The following is a 19,112-nucleotide window of genomic DNA, read 5'->3' as shown; positions in this document are numbered from 1 at the left end:
GTAGAGTCAAATTATAGCAAATTCGGTAAGGAGCTGACCTCAATAAAAAATTATGCATATCTGTTTTTTCACTTAGTCAGTCATCTATTGACGCAAACGCTAGAAAATAGCTGACTCGATTATTTCAATAAAAATAATATTATTTTGATTGTATAAATAGCGAATAATAATTCATCGGAAATGTCACTCAAATATACGTTTCCTGTCTGTAACTACGTCAATCTCCGTATCGTCCCGCACAACAAATGCTACTTTTTTTTAAATATAGGTACAAGGAATTCTAGAAAATATTTTTCATTATGTAATATAAAAAATATTGAGTCAAATTTGTTTTCGAAAATCACTTTGACAGTTATTTTTAAGCGTGGTTGAAAAAGTGCAGGCAGGACACACTATGGATTAAGCTTTTAAACAAAAGCTCCGCAAAGCTTGCCGCAAGAGATAAGCTTCAATTAAAAAACTCCGATGTGTCCACCCGCATGAAAGCTGTCAGTAAAAACTATTGCCTGACTGAAATAAAACTGTGCGATGAATGTGTATTAGGTTCTCTGGTAAGTACATAACCGCGTAAAATTGGTGGAAACAAAAGGGCTGTAGATTTGCATGATAATAATATTTTTTTCGTTCGGTGGACCGTAAATCATGGAGTGTTTCAATGAAGAAGCAAGCAATTAATCACGTAAATATTTAAAAAAAAAAAAATACTAAGTAGGTATGTTAACTTATTTCTGCTCAGTTACTAGATACGTTGATAAATGTATTACAAATGATACAACTTATGTTTAAAATAACATTTAATATAATTTAGCTAATTTATGTGAAATTCAATCTCAAAAGGCGAGAGTAATAATTAGGATTTCAATTAATTACAGAATATACCATAACTCATTTTCAACCGAAACGTCTGTGAAATTATATTCCGACATTAAGATTACGATTTGATTTATTTTATCTCTGGCTATAACTCATTTGCACTTACCCTTGAAATTAAAAACTAAATCGTCGATTATACGTCGGGTGTTTGAGATAACCTACGTAGTAGTTGCTAGATTTTGAAATTCCCATTAGCAGTAATATATATATATATATATATATATATATATATATACTAAATATATCACTCAGTTTTGGTACCTTTAAATATATCTTTTTAAGACAGCTTTAAGAACATTAATTAATTAAATGTCAATTCTATGAGATTTTACAAAACATATTTGAACATGCATAATACGATGCATGCACTACAAAAACATATGACGCCCGACGGGACTTGAATGCTGCTTGAGGCCAATGTGCTATTTATCTAATTACGATGAAATTAACTAATACTTTTTTTTAATTAAGGTATCAAGCGTCAGGATCCCTCCAAATTTAAGTTATAATGTACCTGCACCTTTCTAATATTTATTTTTTAATTCAACGAATAATTCACAAGATTTGAAAATCTGGCATTGTTTATATTGAACATACTTAATTTGAATTCACCTCAAATTGGTAAACCCCATTGGCGCGAATCTGGTGGATACGGGTTCATGTCCGGTCAGTCGTCGTATTTTTTTCAAAGATTTTCTCTAGTGGATATTGATGTACCTACTTTCAAATTACGTATGTAATACGTATATATACATAATATAATTATAATTACATATAAATATAATTACATTTTCAAATATTGTGAATAAGTATTCGTTGAACAAAAAATAGTATATTGATTAAATCTTATATGTAGTGTGATATCATTAGACACTATCAACAAACAATAAAAAATAGATAGTAAACTGGCAACTCCTAAAATTACCATTCAATAAAAATGTATAATTTTTAAAATAGGATATGAATCTTTTAATTTGCAGGTAGGTGCCATGTTACATATCTTTGCAGCACTTTCAAGATTTAACATAAAGTTTGTGTGTTAAAATATTAAACTTACAACACTATACAATTGGACGATGGACATGCGCACGTTGGACATAACTTCAACGGTCAATGAAATATACAAAAGTATTTGCATAATCTCATAAATGTTGCCAAACTGTTGAAATGTTATTGGGCTATACATTTCTCTCGTATTAGGTATAGTCGCACGAGGCAACTGAAGCAAACATTTTGCTAATAGTTTATAGTCAAGCTAGAATATAACAAATTTTAATCAATGACAGTTGCTTATTCAAGCAAAACACATTTGTCCGCTATTTGAATGGTTGATTGCGCTTTCTATCCCAGCGAAACTTACTCAAATAAACTCGATTATTGCCAGGTCATCGAAAGAAAAGTTGCATTTGCTAACCGCCGCTAATGCAATTATTACTGAAGTATTTTGCAACTGCATTATTGATTGATTGTTTAAATAAGCGGTAAAATTGAATTATTATTATGAATTTTATAACACAATAATAATTGTAGTAACCACTGCCTATAAAATACTTTTTTTTAAGATTTATTGAAGGTAAAATTTACATTGTAATGGGCTTTTATAAATGGATTTAGAAACTGTCATCAATTAGTATTATTAATTACTCGGTACCTACGTAATTTAATTTTGAATGTAAAATGCTTTATATAAATCGTCATAGACCTGTCACAAATATGTAAAATTACATTTGTATCAAGTTTACAATAATATCCACATGAGCCTGCGTTGTGTGATAATATTCTATACTCAGTTGATCATAAACCTTTGGTTCCGATTATATTTATTTATGTATTTAAGAAAACAAAACATTGTGGATATAACAAATCAAAATTCAGGACGTTCACAACATGAGATTTACATTAAAACTAATATTACTCTCACAAGATAGAAGAAGAATAATACAAATAATGATAATAATAGTAGTCATAATATTAACAGTAATAACAAAAAAAAAACATTAACAATTTTATACAATAAAATAAAGTTTCAAAAACAAAATGCAAAGTACATGAATTAAAATGTTTATGTCTTTAGGGAACGCATTAACCAATCTTGCACCCCTCGCTAATAGTGCCTGATAGGCTTGATTCACGGAAACAGTTCTGACCCAGAATAGGTCATGGCTGCGACCACGTAGGTAATTGACAGGCGCATATAAATTTTAATTCCTTAGGACTCCAGGATTAGAAACCATCCCTCGCGATAGCAGGCAATTTTTTTGTTTTCCTGAATTGCCAGTTTGTATGCGTAAATACCTAAATGCGTATGTTCTGTTATATGCTTAAATACTTTCAATTTTAGTAATTAAGTTATAGACACTGTAGTTATATGTATATATATCGTTAAAAAATACGTTAGCAACTCGAAATATCTCTATTATAAATCTTCGCCCTATATTATAATATAGTATTAACTAAATTACTTACTATTAAATTTGTAAACTTTTACACTTTCCCAGCCAAGATTTTAATATTTTGATTAGCTTTCCTTAATTCTAGAAGTTTCTTTAATGGCACGAAATTTGGATGTTTCAAGTCAACCAATTTTTAAAGCTTATCAACTTGTAGCATAGCTGCCAAAACTTGTTAACGAGACATTATCATCATTTAATCAGACGCATTTTAAACTAAACTACTTATTACATATTTTATTAACTACAATTTTTTTGTCGTCTCAACAAAATCTCGTGTATGTCAAGTATAACTAATTAATCAAAAAATAAACACTAATTATATTTCGTTATAATATAAGGAATTTTTATTTTATTACAACACTATTTATGTTGTAAAATTGGTTTTAGTTACTTCTAGACTTTCAATAGATTTTTTCAACCCGCAATATGATTATAGCATTAAGGCTACCTCAGTTGAGGCATGGTCTAAAAAGATCGTAACTATGCGACGCGCGATTGTGCTAATGACGCGGGCCGAACGGAACATAATTTGTCATAAAATTTCAACACGCGTCCATTTAGTGTTATGTTTATTGTTATATTAGTAATAATAATAATAATATATTCATTGCCAGTTTTCTTTTTAGAGTACAGGCATAACGTTTTTTAGTCATCTTTACACGATATAAAAATATATTCTTACGACGCCATCACAAAAAAATCGACGTGGCGACTGCGAAATTTTGTCCCACCTATTGTTGAAATTTATTTGCCGTTTCACTTATGAATGCTCTTAATATATTTTGTAAGTCATGAAGATTGCAATAGATTGGCTATATAGACAGACCGCTAGGTGACAGGATACTAAAGATCCAGATTAAATGGGTACCTCAGTGAAAGTAATCCGAAGGTAAGTCGCGAAAGGCGTAGACTAACTGTGTAAATGAGGTTTTGCAAAAAATGGCAGGCGATTAAACTGGGGATGATTGTCAAGGAATAGAATCTAGGTACAAAGATACTTATCAATAAGAACAAATACTATCCCGAGACGTAGTGTAGAGAATGAATAAGTGACATTTTATATGCATAATACATCATTCTTTCTATGGAAAATAAATTTCAATATGAAAACTTCAAACTATCATAAATATCCAGCGTATCAGTTAATCGTCGCTTTCGGTCGCATCGCATTTAACAACATATTTTTATATTTTCTAAAGTGTACTTCACCAACCTATATTTACTATAATAATATGTTATAAATATGTACTTCTAGTTGGAATATTTGCGTATATATTTTATACTTATTAATGGATAAAGAAATTAAGACGTATATAAATAAGTTGCAATAAAGTTTATAGGACTATATTAAAACTATGTTTCTTACAAGCGAATAATATTAAACTTTTCTAAATTTACATAGTTTATACAAACAACGACGGTTCATTATGTTTCTCTTAAAATTGTATTTTTTTTTAATTAGGTAGGTAAAGAAAAATGTTCCATAAAATGTGTACACTTATATTTTAGGTAATGCTAGTTTCTGATGACGACAGACCTTTTCAAACTTTTTCATCAAGTAACGGGTAATCCCATGGTAATCCCATTATATAATATGCATGTGATAATGTGACTATATTCATTAGTGTAATGTTAACTTCTTGACTGTATTTCGTTCTCAATATTTATACCATGTATCAATGGTTACTTGTTACTAAGATTAGTTTGTCTAATAACAGAGTTAGCAGTAAAGATACATTTAAAGTAAATCCATCTGTTAGTTACCTTAAACTAATCACATTAATCACATCTCATTGATTTTTTTTTCTATAGATGTATTTAGGCGTCGTAAAAGTTTAACGAAAAAAGGTCTTCTCCGACATATGAATTTCTCATACTTGGTGAATGCAATGAAAATCCTCACGAGACATTCTCGTGTTTGGACGTCGATAGATTAATCTTAAATCGTATATTTAGTTGTAAACTTTTTACAGTTTTATATTATCTACATATTCTAAAAATATTCCTTAAACCAATAATATGAATTGCATAAAAATAAAATCGACTATAAATATCGACAACTTGTGTTATCATCTGAGGTTAGCCACCATCACATTTTCTACGTTGCCTGCTAGCCTATTCGGTGGAGTTTCACTCGTACTAATTACGAAGGATATTAATCTACAATAATTACAAGATAAAAAGAACTTTTTAAATACAACGTTTTTAAATTTTCTGTTAAATCATATAAACTTGCCTTGACTAGACTAGCTTAAACGATCAAAAAAATTGTACTTGATAGAAATAATACCGAAATGTCATATTGATTTCCATAGTAACGCACGTGTATATTCATAATTTAGTTGCTAGAACCCCCTAGCAACCAATAATGGTGTCGAAATAACTTTTCATACAAAACAGAATTAACTGAAAATGAATTCAATTCTACTTAAAGATGGCTAAAAGTATTAAAAAATGCATTGGCATCGTGTTCTGATATATTCTAAAAGTTTAAAATGTCTAGCTAGTCGGGAAGTTTTGTCGATTTGTACTGGACAAAGAACCGCCGAACAAAGAACTACCGGACAAATAAGAATACGAGCTAAGAAAAACGTTGTAAAATAAAAAATAAAACGTAAAAAATATAGAATCTTCCTCTGATACATTCATACTTTTCATTGTATATTAAACTGAGGAATGCTTAAATTTTCTCTTTTTTGTTATAATCCTTATTTGGCCGAGGTATTGTAAATTTTATGTTTAGATACTACGCAAAACAGCCTCTTAACATTCATTTCATCAAAATTTATCAATTCAATTAATTGTACGATTACGTCTACGAAAAATATTCATGAGATGTTTTCAAATTATGTATATTCAATATATAGAATGTTACATTCTGAAATCTTGTGTTTTATTCGTTGAATAAAAAAAATAGATTATTAAAATTATTAGCAACTAAGTACGTTATAAAAACTAAATAATGGAGTAATCCGCGACGTTGGTTTGTAATTAAGGAGTAAATAATACCTACCTTAATTTAATATACTTAAACCGATAGCCAATACTACAACATAATTCGATAAGCATTTCACGTAACAACTACTAGTTAAAATTGTCGTAATTAACTAAGATGTCCGTAGTTTAATTGGAAAAACATACTGGCGCGAATCCAGCTGATACAGGTTCAAGTCCCTTTGGGTGTCGTATTTTTTATAAAATGATTTTTTTCTAGTGTGTTTATGCATGAGATGTTTTCAAATTATGTATATTTAATATATATATAATGTTATATTATGAAATCTTGTGTCTTATTCGTTGAATAAAAGCAATAGTTTATTAATTTAAATATATTTTCAAAATTTTGTATGCTTTAATTGTATTTATTAAAAATGTACTTACATTAAAATAGATTCTTATTTTTTTCACACACGTACCCTATATTGAGTAAGAAATGGACTCGAAGGGAGTAGGGAAACTTTTAAATGAGTTTTCGCCGTTTGCTTATACCGAAATCACGGGTGGGCAATTGTAGTGGTGGGTTTATCCGATTCCATCTATAGTTGCTATTATTTGATTCGGGGCAAACCCCTGAGGAGCCTTCCCATCACTCGACACACGAAAGTATAATACTATACCTTCATAATACTACACAGGTCCTTCGGTATGACTGTTCAAGATATCAAAAACTATCACCTTGCTATGTTGACAATATACATACATCTAAATCAAGACAACACTGAATATTAGATTGCTGTATTGAATTTTATATAGTAATACTATAAACTTTACTGAGCGTATTGCTACGAGTACTTAAAACCCACAATGGCCATATGGCTTAAGCGTCGGCCTATAGTGTCGTGGGTCCCAGGTTAGAATCTATTGTTTTTCAATTTGTGTCAGTCTGAGTATAAACGTTATACGTTGAGCAAGTGGCTGACATCTATTTCTCGTAAAAAAAATCTGTTAATACAAATCTCCACTCTGTGGAGGCCTATAATAATATTTTTATTAGGATCGGACATGGTCTAAAAAAAATAGCTACTTTATGAATATAGTTTTTCCTAGCTCATCATTATAGTTATAATCCCATTGTCATATTTAATTGATTAAAATCATGCATACAAATTAAATAATATTTCATAATTAAATTACTACTTTTTATTCAATACTACACAAAATTTAAGAATGTATGCTTATTATTAGAATACCTGATTTTTTTTAAAACTTAGAAACTTAAAAAATTTAAAAAAAAAACTTGATTGAGTGGAATTCGAACTCACTTCTTTCACTGTCCGGGAGAGCGCTTTTATTCTTTTGTTCTATTAATCCGTCTATGATTCATAAGAATTAAAATTAATGACTACACTATCCAAAGTTTTTTCAAATTCTGCTTATGAAAGGCAACCAGATTTGTAATAAAATCAAGGTTTGGTTCCGTTTAATATCATGTTGTGAACGTCTTGAACAACTATTTGTAATGTTTACCACCTAGTGAAACTAATTATTACTACGAACTTGACAAGTATGACATTGTAATGTACATAATGTACAGTGACGTCCCGTGGGGGTAGGCAGATTGAGCGTCGCTTGGGGGCGGCAGTTATTCTAAGGGCGGCAAATCAAAGATAATCATTAGGTATATATAGAAATAGCTACCTAAACGTAGTAATAACGGAAATATCTTTCCATTAAAAAATCAACTCACTGGTTGGAAACAAAATGGATTAATTAACTAACATACTAGGTTTAATAGGACTATATTTTTTGTTGGGTTCACGATGTCTAGTTTACTTTCGTTGTCCTTGGAGGTCACGTCCTTGATAACCAGCAATGACACGTGCAGATTTTTTAATTATATGTAGGTACATACTTGCCTAATTTAAAATTTATGCAAATATTTTTGCCAGTCGCTCGCGAGTTTAGGAAGTTGCCAAGTGTATTTTTAAATGTATCTGAAACCGTGGAAATATTTCTATTGAAGCAGATATAGCATTTAAATTGGATTTAATAGTATATATTTTGTCGGTTATGTACCTATACCACACATTTCTTAGATATTCTTGTCAGAAGGATAATAAAAAATATTGTATTGAAAAAATGGAGCGGCATTTTTTCGCTGCTTAGGGGCGGCATTTTGTCTAGGGATGTCACTGATAATGTATCTATCTCCACTGGTGTTAGCTGCCTTTGTATAGTACGTTCTAATTCCGCATGTTTCCTCGACTAATACAATTATGGCATTATACGTTTTAGTAATTGCGTATGAACAGTGGTGATGAAATTATGTATATGGGTAAAGAACCCCTTGTCTGTTGCGTTTAAACACCCCTATTGTTTTGATTATGTTACCAAATTTAGTAAACAATAAACCTTAATTATTCATTAGTGGCAAAATATAACCCAATTTTATCAGTTGCAATTCTTCTAATATATTTCCATGGTGGAGTGAGTATGGGACAACTGGACGCCAGGACAATTGGACGCCGCACTGTCATAGACACGTATACAGAACGTAAACGAGGAATTTTAATCAGTTTCAGTGGTTTTAATTCATTTTACTCTTAAGGGGGGACATGCTCAGCGTAGGTCAAAATGAAGCTTTTGTTATATTTTCAAAGCATGATCCTGGACATTTCTTAAACGTTGTAGATAATCTATTTATATAATTTTGAAGCCTTATTATCCTTTATATTTATTTTAAACATTTTATGACTGCATAAAGTATTTTTATTACATAAAATAGTATTCTTTTAAACCTCTCGCTATAATGTTTTAGAATATAGTCATATTTCAGTACATAAATATGCAGTGGTGTTAAGATTTTTTACATTTATTAATTTTTAAACGCATTTATAAAACCATCAGTATAATTTATGTTGACATTATTATAGTGAAATATTTACGATAAAAAATTATATTGATAATCTCTGTGATCCCAAATTTGACAAGAATTAGGTATTTTATTATTCAAAAAATGGGCAAGATTTACAGATTTGAAGATAATTTTAAAGATATTAATTATAAGCTATATTTTTGACCATTTAAGTGTAATAAACATCCTACGAATAATGATTGCTTTATAATAATAAGGATAATGTAGTGTTTTTTTGAAATACGCCATTTCTTTTGGCATTCTCCAGTGGTTAAGCTACGACATACGGCCGTAGCCATAAATTGACAAACTATAATTGAATTAGGGAGTAAAATGCTGTTAACGCGCTTGTTTGAACATGTACATAACCGAAAAAAATATATATATTTTTAAATATATCAAAAACAAGTTTTGGTATTTTCGCTATAACGAAATTAAAATTTCCAGATTTTTGATAAAATCTTCACATTTGATTATTAACACAATAAATGTTTGAATATATTTAAAAGTATTTGCGATAAAAGTATTAAATTTTCTTTAAAGAATCGGCAACGTAAAGTGAATTACATATATTTTAATAGTATGCGTATTTTTATCTTTTTTTGCTTCACTTCCATACATTTATGTTCCAACTTATAAAGATGGTTTTCTTCGACGTTTTTGTTAATAATTATGTTTTAACTATACGTAGCGTGAACCATTAGTTCACATTCCATACCGTATCCATTAATTATTTATCCTATTCGGGTCGAAAATTTATAATCGATTTTTTTAAATCAATATAGAACAATATTAAGTGCCAAAAATACAATAAACTTTTATGCTTGCAACATGAGGTTAAGTCACCAGGATGGAGAAAAAACAGCCACTGAAAATATGTATGACAACTAACCCAGGAAGAATACAAATATTTCGAAAATGCAGTTATATATAGCTTGACAACGTGAATGGGCATCATCACACTGGGTCTGCAAATCGGAGAACAATAACACAGGATTAGTAAAGATATTTTGGAAGCAGCCAAAATCCACACCAAATTTTATGGCAAATGATGATGACGTATTCAAATAGTTACATCGCATAGATCAGGTATGTAAAACGAATCGGTAAACCAATGGCAATTGTATCATGAAAATATAAAGAGCGTATGTATTTAGTTGTAATATAATTTCATTTAAATCTGTTAATACAAACCTCTACTTTGTGGGGGCCCATATGATCGTATTAGGATCGGACATGGTCGAAAGAATAATTTCAGGAAAAGCATCAACCACTCTTATGTTGATTTACTTTACTACTTTACTCCAAAGTCCGCATGACCTCGTAGTATTACTTAATGCATGCTACCTCACGGCCTGCTGTAGGAGTGATAAAAAGAGAAAACGTAAATCCTCGAGCTTTAAACAGAAGCGCAGTTACTCTTACCGCCGTGCAGTAGGTATATATCTTAGTATAAAATAGTTTTACGGTGAGTGCAATGAGTGCCAAAATAATACCAACACTTTTTTTTCCCGGCGAATGGGAAATGAAGTATTTTTGTTTTTTTGGTGAAAGGAAAATGTAATTTTGTAACATTAAATATAATACATTTAAATAAACAATAAATGTAACAAAGACAAAATTCATGATCAACTGCTTTGCAAGCCAAAAAAAGATCCTCATCAATGGCACTCACCTCGAACAGGTGAAAAATTGGGACAACAAGTGTCTATAGATGGATGTATATTTGATGAAATTGTTCGCAGAGTAAAGCTAGACTGGAGTGCTTTTGGCCGCCTAAATAATGTCTTCAATGGTGACCTTCCACTGTGTCTAAAGCGTAAAGTGTTCAACCGGTGTGTGCTTCCCGTAATCACATATGCGTGTGAAACATGAACCCTAAGTACGAGAGATCCAGAAACTTAGAGTAGCACAACTTGGTATGGAGAGCTACATGCTGGGCATAACGCGGAAGGACAAAAAGAGGAATGAGTGGATAAGAGAGCAGACGAGGGCTTGCGATGTGATAGAGTTCATTAAAAGCCTCAAATGGAGATGGGCTGGACACATAGCTCGAAGAAGAGACAACCGTTGGACAAATTTAATTATGAAGTGGTATCCAAGAGGTACAAAACGTCCGCAAGGTAGGCCTAGAAGCCACTGGATTGGTGAAATGCAACTTGAAGAGGCCTTCACCCAGCAGTGGATAGATTCAGGCTGATGATGATGAAATAATAATACGTTTGTTCAAGTTGAATAAATAATACGAGAATGCGATAGATCGCTCCCAGTTTTGATACAGGATAGTAGATCCATAGCCTACTTAAAGTTGAACATGCCTAGCATTGGTTATTATTGTCAAGTCTATAGAAGATTTCCCGTCACTCGAATAGGTACTATTTGACTTCGATTTTTCCAATAGTAAAAATCACATTTCCTCTTGACTAGCCGGATAATCATAATTGCAATTGAATTGAAGCTTTTTACAGGGAGAAAAAGGAAAAAAGTGTCACGAGTGTGAATTAAGATAAGTACTGCGAGTCAAACCGGATTGAATGAGTATCGGTTTTATCAGAACTGTTCAGGACGATTTAGAAGGATCAGTCGTCGGGTGTGAAACCTTTATTGATAAATAGAACCTTTTGTGCGAGAGTTTCTATTGCCATTTGTGCCTTTATATCGCACAGACGTCACAGACGACGCTAATTTATTTTTCAGCCTTTCCATAAGTATACTATGCTGTAGTAAAGTACCTACTTGAAAATTGAATAAGACGTATTATATACTTTTATAGCTTATCATAGTAATAGCGGTTTCATATAAAAACCACCCATATTATAGTAACTTATTTAAAACATCATAGTTTATATTATTTACTTAGTAATATACACAAAGTGTTCAACCACTGTGTGCTTCCCGTGATCACATATGCGTGTGAAACATAGAGCCTAAGTAAAAGAGAGATCCAGAAACTTAGAGTAGCACAATGTGGTATGGAGAGGTGCATGGTGGGCATAACGCGAAAGGACAAAAAGAGGAATGAGTGGATAAGTAAGCAGACAAGGGTTTGCGATGTAATAGAGTTTATTAAAAGCCTTAAATGGAGATGGGCTGGACACATAGCTCGAAGAAGAGACAATCTTTGGACAAATCTAGTCATCCAGTGGTATCCAAGAAGTACAAAGAAGTACAAAGTAGACCTAGAGGCCGCTGTATCGATAAAATGATAAAGTTCTGCGGAAGTACGTGGCAACGCAATGCACAGAACCGAGAGAAGTGGAAGCAGCTTGAAGAGGCCTTCATCCAGCAGTGGATAGATTCAGGCTGATGATGATGATACAGAATGGAGGCGGCTCTCGTGGTGCAATGAGTAAGGCGCTGGCCTTCTATCCGGGAGCTCTGGAGTGTATTCTCGGTGAGGACACAATATATTTATGTGACTTTATCAAAGCCTGGATTTGTGATTGTTCAAAATTACTAACAACCACCTTGTACGAAAAAGCAAGGACTTGGTTATTAATAATTTAAAATATATATAAATATACAAAACGGGAGAAAGGAGGATTCATTTTTTCACGTTCTAACTAAAAATAAATTTATAGAGTCGTTTCCCTGAGTGAAGCTGTATTAATACAGTAACATTATATTCAATTATTGCTATTGCTCTTAAAGGGGAGTGTAATATTAATAGGGCCATCTGGTGACTGAATACGGAAGATGCAATTTAAAAGGTACATTTTACTGATAATTGACATTTAAAGTATTTTAAATAAAAAATACGTAGATACATACTTCTCTAAAAACATTCAAAATATATAAAATATGCGTCCGTTGACCAAATTCAATTTATCCATTTATCATTAAAATATAGATAATAAGTGTTCTCGAAGACGTACAAGAGATTTTCGAATAATCTGTAATTTTAATATTAGGTATATTTTTTTAATATAAAAAAAATAATATATATTTAACTTGAATTCTGTTTTATTTATATCGAATTGATCTTCAACATAATATCAATATACAAATTTCTACGAAGAATTAACAGCTAACATCATTCAAGTGATTATGTAATATTTTTATTATCATTTTCAGAAATCGAAAAAAGTGGCGCAACTTGGTATGGAAAAGTGAATTTGAGGAATAGCGTGTAAAGATCACAAAATTAACAATGGATAAGAATGCAAACGGGAGTACGCGATCTGATAGAGGTCGCTAAGCAGGTGAAATTGCAGTGAATCGGACATGTTACTCGACGAGTAGACAACCGCTAGATAAATACCGTCATACAGTGGTACCCAAGAGGCACTGAACGCCTACAGGGATGCCCTGAAACCTGCTGTAAGATCTCATAAAGTTCGGTGAATATACGTGGCAGCAAAAAACTAGATACCAAAAAGAGTGGAGAGAGCTAAGGGTGGCCTTCATCAAGCAGTGGATTGACCCCAGCTGATGATGATACGTAATCTAGTTGACATACCTATTAATTGTATAACTATCTTGCTAAATATAAATATATTGACACATACCGATATTTTATGTTCAAATATAGAATACTGAAATGTCATTTTGATTTCCATAGTAATGCACGTATATATTATAATTTAGTTGCTAGGACTACCCTCTTAGCAACCAATAATAGTGGATTAGATTACGAATTTCTTCCGAAATAACTTTTCATACAAAACAGAATTAACTGAAAATGAATTCAATTCTACTTAAAGATGGCTAAAAGTATTAAAAGAATGCATTTGCATCGTGTTCTGATATATTCTAAAAGTTTCAAATGTCTAGCTATTCGGGAAGTTAATTAAAAATCGATTGCAAGATTTGTACCGGATAAACAACCATCGGACAAATAAGAATACGAGCTAATAAAAACTTTGTAATGTAATATTATGTTCCTACTATAAAGTATAACTGTCTTAACAAACTTTTGTTAACTAGAAATGATTTTCATGGTTTATTAAATTTTCTCAATCGAATAGATAAAAATTATAAAGATCCACGTTCAGAATCCCAAATACATAATATTATTTCGATTAGGAAATTAATATGATAGTTTTCCATAATATATAGATAAAACCGTCACATGCGAAGCTTACTCTTTGGTCAACTTTGACATACACCCGATCCTCTTTGCGTTGCGATGGACGGCACACCACTGGTGCATACATAATATGTTGTCATCGGATCTCGTCCAGACATACATAAGTAAATACATGGCGCCACTAGTCAGTCACTTTGGATTCGATACGAGAGACGCGCCGCGTGCTTCAGCGTTCATTAAATATTTCCAGCGATGAGAGTTATTTTTCACCAGCGAAAAACAGCAGTAAGCGGGTACATTTATTGTAAAGTAGCGACACTGAATGAATATATTTATCTATGCTCAATTTAATTGAAATCGAAAACTATGTATTTTATGTACCTATATATATTTTTATGTATAAATAATAAATAAATTTGATTTATTTTTGAGTTCAAGAATTTCGTATTTTGAGTAGATTTTAAGTAATGGAACCTATCTACCATTTTTGTATGGGCACCTTATCTTTTTTTACACGGTTTTGTTTTGCACGATAGTCTTTGGAACGTATCCCCCGTGCAAAAAAGGTTCGGGTGTATTTTATTGTTTGTACATTGTATGAATATTTTATTTTCAAACCATTTGAATGATATTATTAAACCAGTATAGTAGTACACATTTTATTAAATTAAAGATGTCTTGAATCAACATCTTAAAATATTATTGTTTCTTTAATTATTATCGAACATTTCTATAGCATAGTGACTGCTAAAACTTGTTCAAAAATGTTTATTTAGTTAGGTACGTAAAATAGCGCTCTTATAATTCATTATTTGTGTTTATTTGAAGTCGCTTAGTCAAGCGTGCTAATTTGTTTGTTTCTCTTTAGACACTCATTAAAATATTTTTGGTAAATTGGTCTTTTAAATTAGACTTAATAGCGATACCTATTGGCAGCTTTGCTTAATTGTTAGTATTGTATTATATTAACAAAATAATATTTATAAAAAAAAAATAAAAAAAACCAACATGATTTATTTTTTTTAAATCAGCCCGCATAAAATAAATAACATTTATTCGTATGTTTCTTAAATAGATTTTAAATTTGAAAGTTGTATGTTTCAACATGAATTACTAACATTAAAATAATACAACAAAAAATATTAAATTGTTGTCATTAAAAAAATTAAAGACATAAATTGCCAAACATAACAATGACACAGTACCCACTATAGACATTACCTTAAACTCGCTATGTAAATATATTAACCTAACATTTTTTTGATATTGTCCACTTAACAAAATATTATAATTAACTTTCTTAATGAATTACCTCTCAAAAATGAAAGAAAATGTAATTAACTTATCTCTGTGCAATAACAAAACCAACTCAGTGCAAAAAAGCATGGTTCATCATATTCATCATCATCCGGGGCTCGACATCCCCGTGTGGGTCCTGGCCTCCTCCAACAGCTCCCTCCACCTGTCAGTATCCAGTGTGGCCGATTTCCAATTCGGTACCCCCAGAATACGGCAGTCACTGGCAGCTCCATCCAACCAGCGAATCTTTGGCCTACCTCTTCTTCTACATCCTATTGGATTGCTAGACATCACTCTCTTTGCCGGTTCATTGTCATTCATACGGTGCACATAACCGAGCCATCGCAGTCTCCCAATCTTAATTGATTGAACTGCGCTGCAATCTTCGTATAGCCCGTAGAGCTCAGCATTATATCTTCTCCTCCAATTGGTGCCGTCCTTGATCGATCCATATATACGGCGGAGAATTTTTCTTTCAAAGATGTTCAGGGCTCGTTCATTTTACAGAGTTAATGTCCAGGTTTCTGATCATCATATTAATCATCATCATTAATCATATCATGATAATATTATGGATATTTTCACGATTTAAAAAAAAACCTATTTTCAAAGGACGAAACTGGTATTGATTAAATTCTGTGGTTACAGGGTAAAAGTTCTTAAGTCGTGTTTTTTATGAAATTAAGATTTTAATGCACATGTGTGTAAAAAATTGTGCTCCTAATATAGATTTTGTCACATATAACAAAATAATTATATATTTTAATTTGTAGAAATAGCTTCAATTGTGAAAATCGTTTTTAGCTCTGAGCAAAATTACGTATTCAAAACATTGAATAATATAACACAATATTAAAAACTTAATTATATATAAATAATATTTTAAAAATTAAAAAAAAGATACACCTATTAATGTCTATAACATTAAAATCACTTGTACTTTGATCACTTAATACCTACTAAATGTTATTTATTCTAAGAGAGTGAATAGTCATTAGCATATTGAAGTAAACGTGAACTAATATCTTCTCAAAATTTTAAAGATTATCTCTATATTTTTATAATGACTATTACTTTACTGCATACAAAATGCGCTTCGGAATAATTGTAACTATTACATTTAAAACTATAAGTAAGTACGGTTTTTTGATAAAGACAAAATCTAATAATATCCATGTCTAATACTATGCCAAGATCCGGAACGTTGGGCATAATAATCTCTCGACCTGGAAAACAAATACTCCTAACTCTTGAAAAATATGCAAACTTAATAGTGGAGTGCGCTCGTCAGCCAGACGTAGTGGAAAATTATTGTGGAAGAAAATCTCTTATGAAAATACGATTTCAGACTTTATTTTGCAAATGATCGAAGCTGAAATGGTTTAACTGGAGTATCAGCGCGCTGCATTCGTCGGATTAAGACTAGTGTTTAGTCGTAACCCGTATTAAAGCAATAAGTTATTTGACACAATAATGCAATGTTATTATGGTTGCGAGAATCGAGAACAATTTGTTATGCTAGTCTAACTCTAGCAACACATATTGAACCTCTTTGCTAGTAATACAAGATTATAAAAAATATGTAGTAAATTCTACGCTATCAAATATGGGATATTTTTTTAAATGTTCACGGTATTCCATTTTTACAATAATTTCAGAAATCGATTTATGGTCTATGACATTCTACAATTATTGTTATGTCAGTATAATAAACAAATACATTATTTCTTTTAATAATTCACAAGGTTTTAGAATGTATCATTTTTTATATGCAATAGACACCATTTCTGTCCTGTCGGGTGTCGTAATTTTTCAAAAAAGATTTTTTCTAGTATGTATATATTTGAGGTATAACCAAACAAATAAGTGTTTTATTTATATTAGAAATACAATTAAGTCTCTCAATACATATTATTATTAAACACTGAAAATTGGAAATATAATTTTGTTAGTTCTATTATTATTCAATTGTTGATATTAACAGCAGTTTCTGAATTATCTCGTATATTCTGAACTATAAACTGATTGATGTAATATTTATTATTGATAGATACTTTTTAAAATATATGTATAGCTTAAAAAAACACTGATAAGCTCAATAATTTCAGCACCTCTAGTGAAAAAAATAATGAAAATGATAATACTTTTTGCGATCTTTTAAAATTTTATAGTCCCTATATAATATGGGAAGAGACATTTCTAGACGTCTTTTTTTAGCTTTCAATTTTCTTTCGAATGAACTTCCAGGTTATACTAATTCCGTTTAAAAGCCAATTTTCAAACTCATTTCCCGTAAAATTCGAGATAGCCAATGTCAAAAAGCATGCACGATATTTGAGACTTTCTAAAAATCGTTATGTTTGGTTGCCACCGATTTTGTTTTTAAATAAATAAAAAAAAACATCTATCATGTACATATCGCATTCGTATTGAAAATTTATTATTAATTGCATTGACATAATAACAAAAATAAAATACTGATAAAAAACTATTAGAGAAACATTAAACAGTTCATTATTTTTTTTAATAAATTTTATTATCTAATGGACTGAAAAAGACAATCAAAGCCTTTTTAGAAAATAATATTAAATGGGTTTTTATTTTCCAGGAAGTAAACGTAATATTTTTTTGATTCTATGCCTAAAATCAATTAACGATTCAAAATAATTTCCACGTGAATAGTTAAATCACAACAAATGGATGACTGATTCATTACCAAATAATTGCTTGATTGCTTTAGTAGACGTTACTAAGGTTTAATGATCAATATATTTCTGATTGACAATAACGAACAATACAAAAACTGGAACGCACTGATCATAATTGACAACCCCGATAGAACAGGGGTCCAAAAAAAATTGGGGTGTTCTTCTGTCGTTTTTCTACCACGCTGAATTTTTGCCTATTCAAATATATTCAGAGACATACTTAGGTGCAAATGCGATGTCAATACATTCTATTCATATTAGTGACCGGTCCGGTACTCCAAACATGGAGTCTCCTTACATTCTTCGATCTGAAAGCTTCACTTATAGAATCTTCATGAACAGTTTCCAAATATCAAATTTAAAAAAAAACTTGGTTCTTCGATCTATTTTTCGAGATAATGACACTTGAAAATACCCCAGTGATTACTTGAAAATGATTATTATTAAGAGTTTGGACTATACATAATAGTATACTATAGTATAGAATACAGCATAAACAATAATATAGCATCTTTTAGAGTTTTATAATATTGCACATTTGATTTAGGTTGTGATTTACGATTTTTGTGATTATTCATTTAAATATTTTAAATAATAGTTCGTTCCAAAAACTTGTCTTACACCTGTGAGAATTTGTATGTCAGTGCAGCCCTGGCAAATATAACTCACACCACAAAATTATGGACCCGTTACAAATAAATCTGCATTGTCAAATAAGATTTTTAGAAAATATAGGAACTGTATTTTTTTAATTCGATATACAAAAAATAATAATAAAATTGATTTCATTATTACATATTTATGTTTTAGTGAACCTACCATCTTTTCTACGATTTGATTTTAAAACAATGCCTAATTGTATACTTAAAGCATTAATCAAAGATACTCATCTATGA

At 30.8% G+C, this 19,112-nt stretch overlaps 1 protein-coding gene across 1 annotated transcript in view; it reads right to left on the bottom strand.

Annotated features, from left to right (window-relative positions):
• Window positions 1-19,112, bottom strand: part of Dh31 (diuretic hormone class 2) — a 160,420-nt gene that overhangs the window by 88,336 nt on the left and 52,972 nt on the right. The window lies entirely within an intron of this gene.

The sequence above is a fragment of the Rhyacophila brunnea genome, unplaced genomic scaffold (assembly GCF_057557595.1).
Source record: "Rhyacophila brunnea isolate RB1 unplaced genomic scaffold, BYU_Rbru_1.0 scaffold_14, whole genome shotgun sequence".
In the NCBI taxonomy this organism is placed as follows: Eukaryota; Metazoa; Arthropoda; class Insecta; order Trichoptera; family Rhyacophilidae; genus Rhyacophila; species Rhyacophila brunnea.
This window is presented reverse-complemented; position numbering and strand designations above follow the sequence as displayed.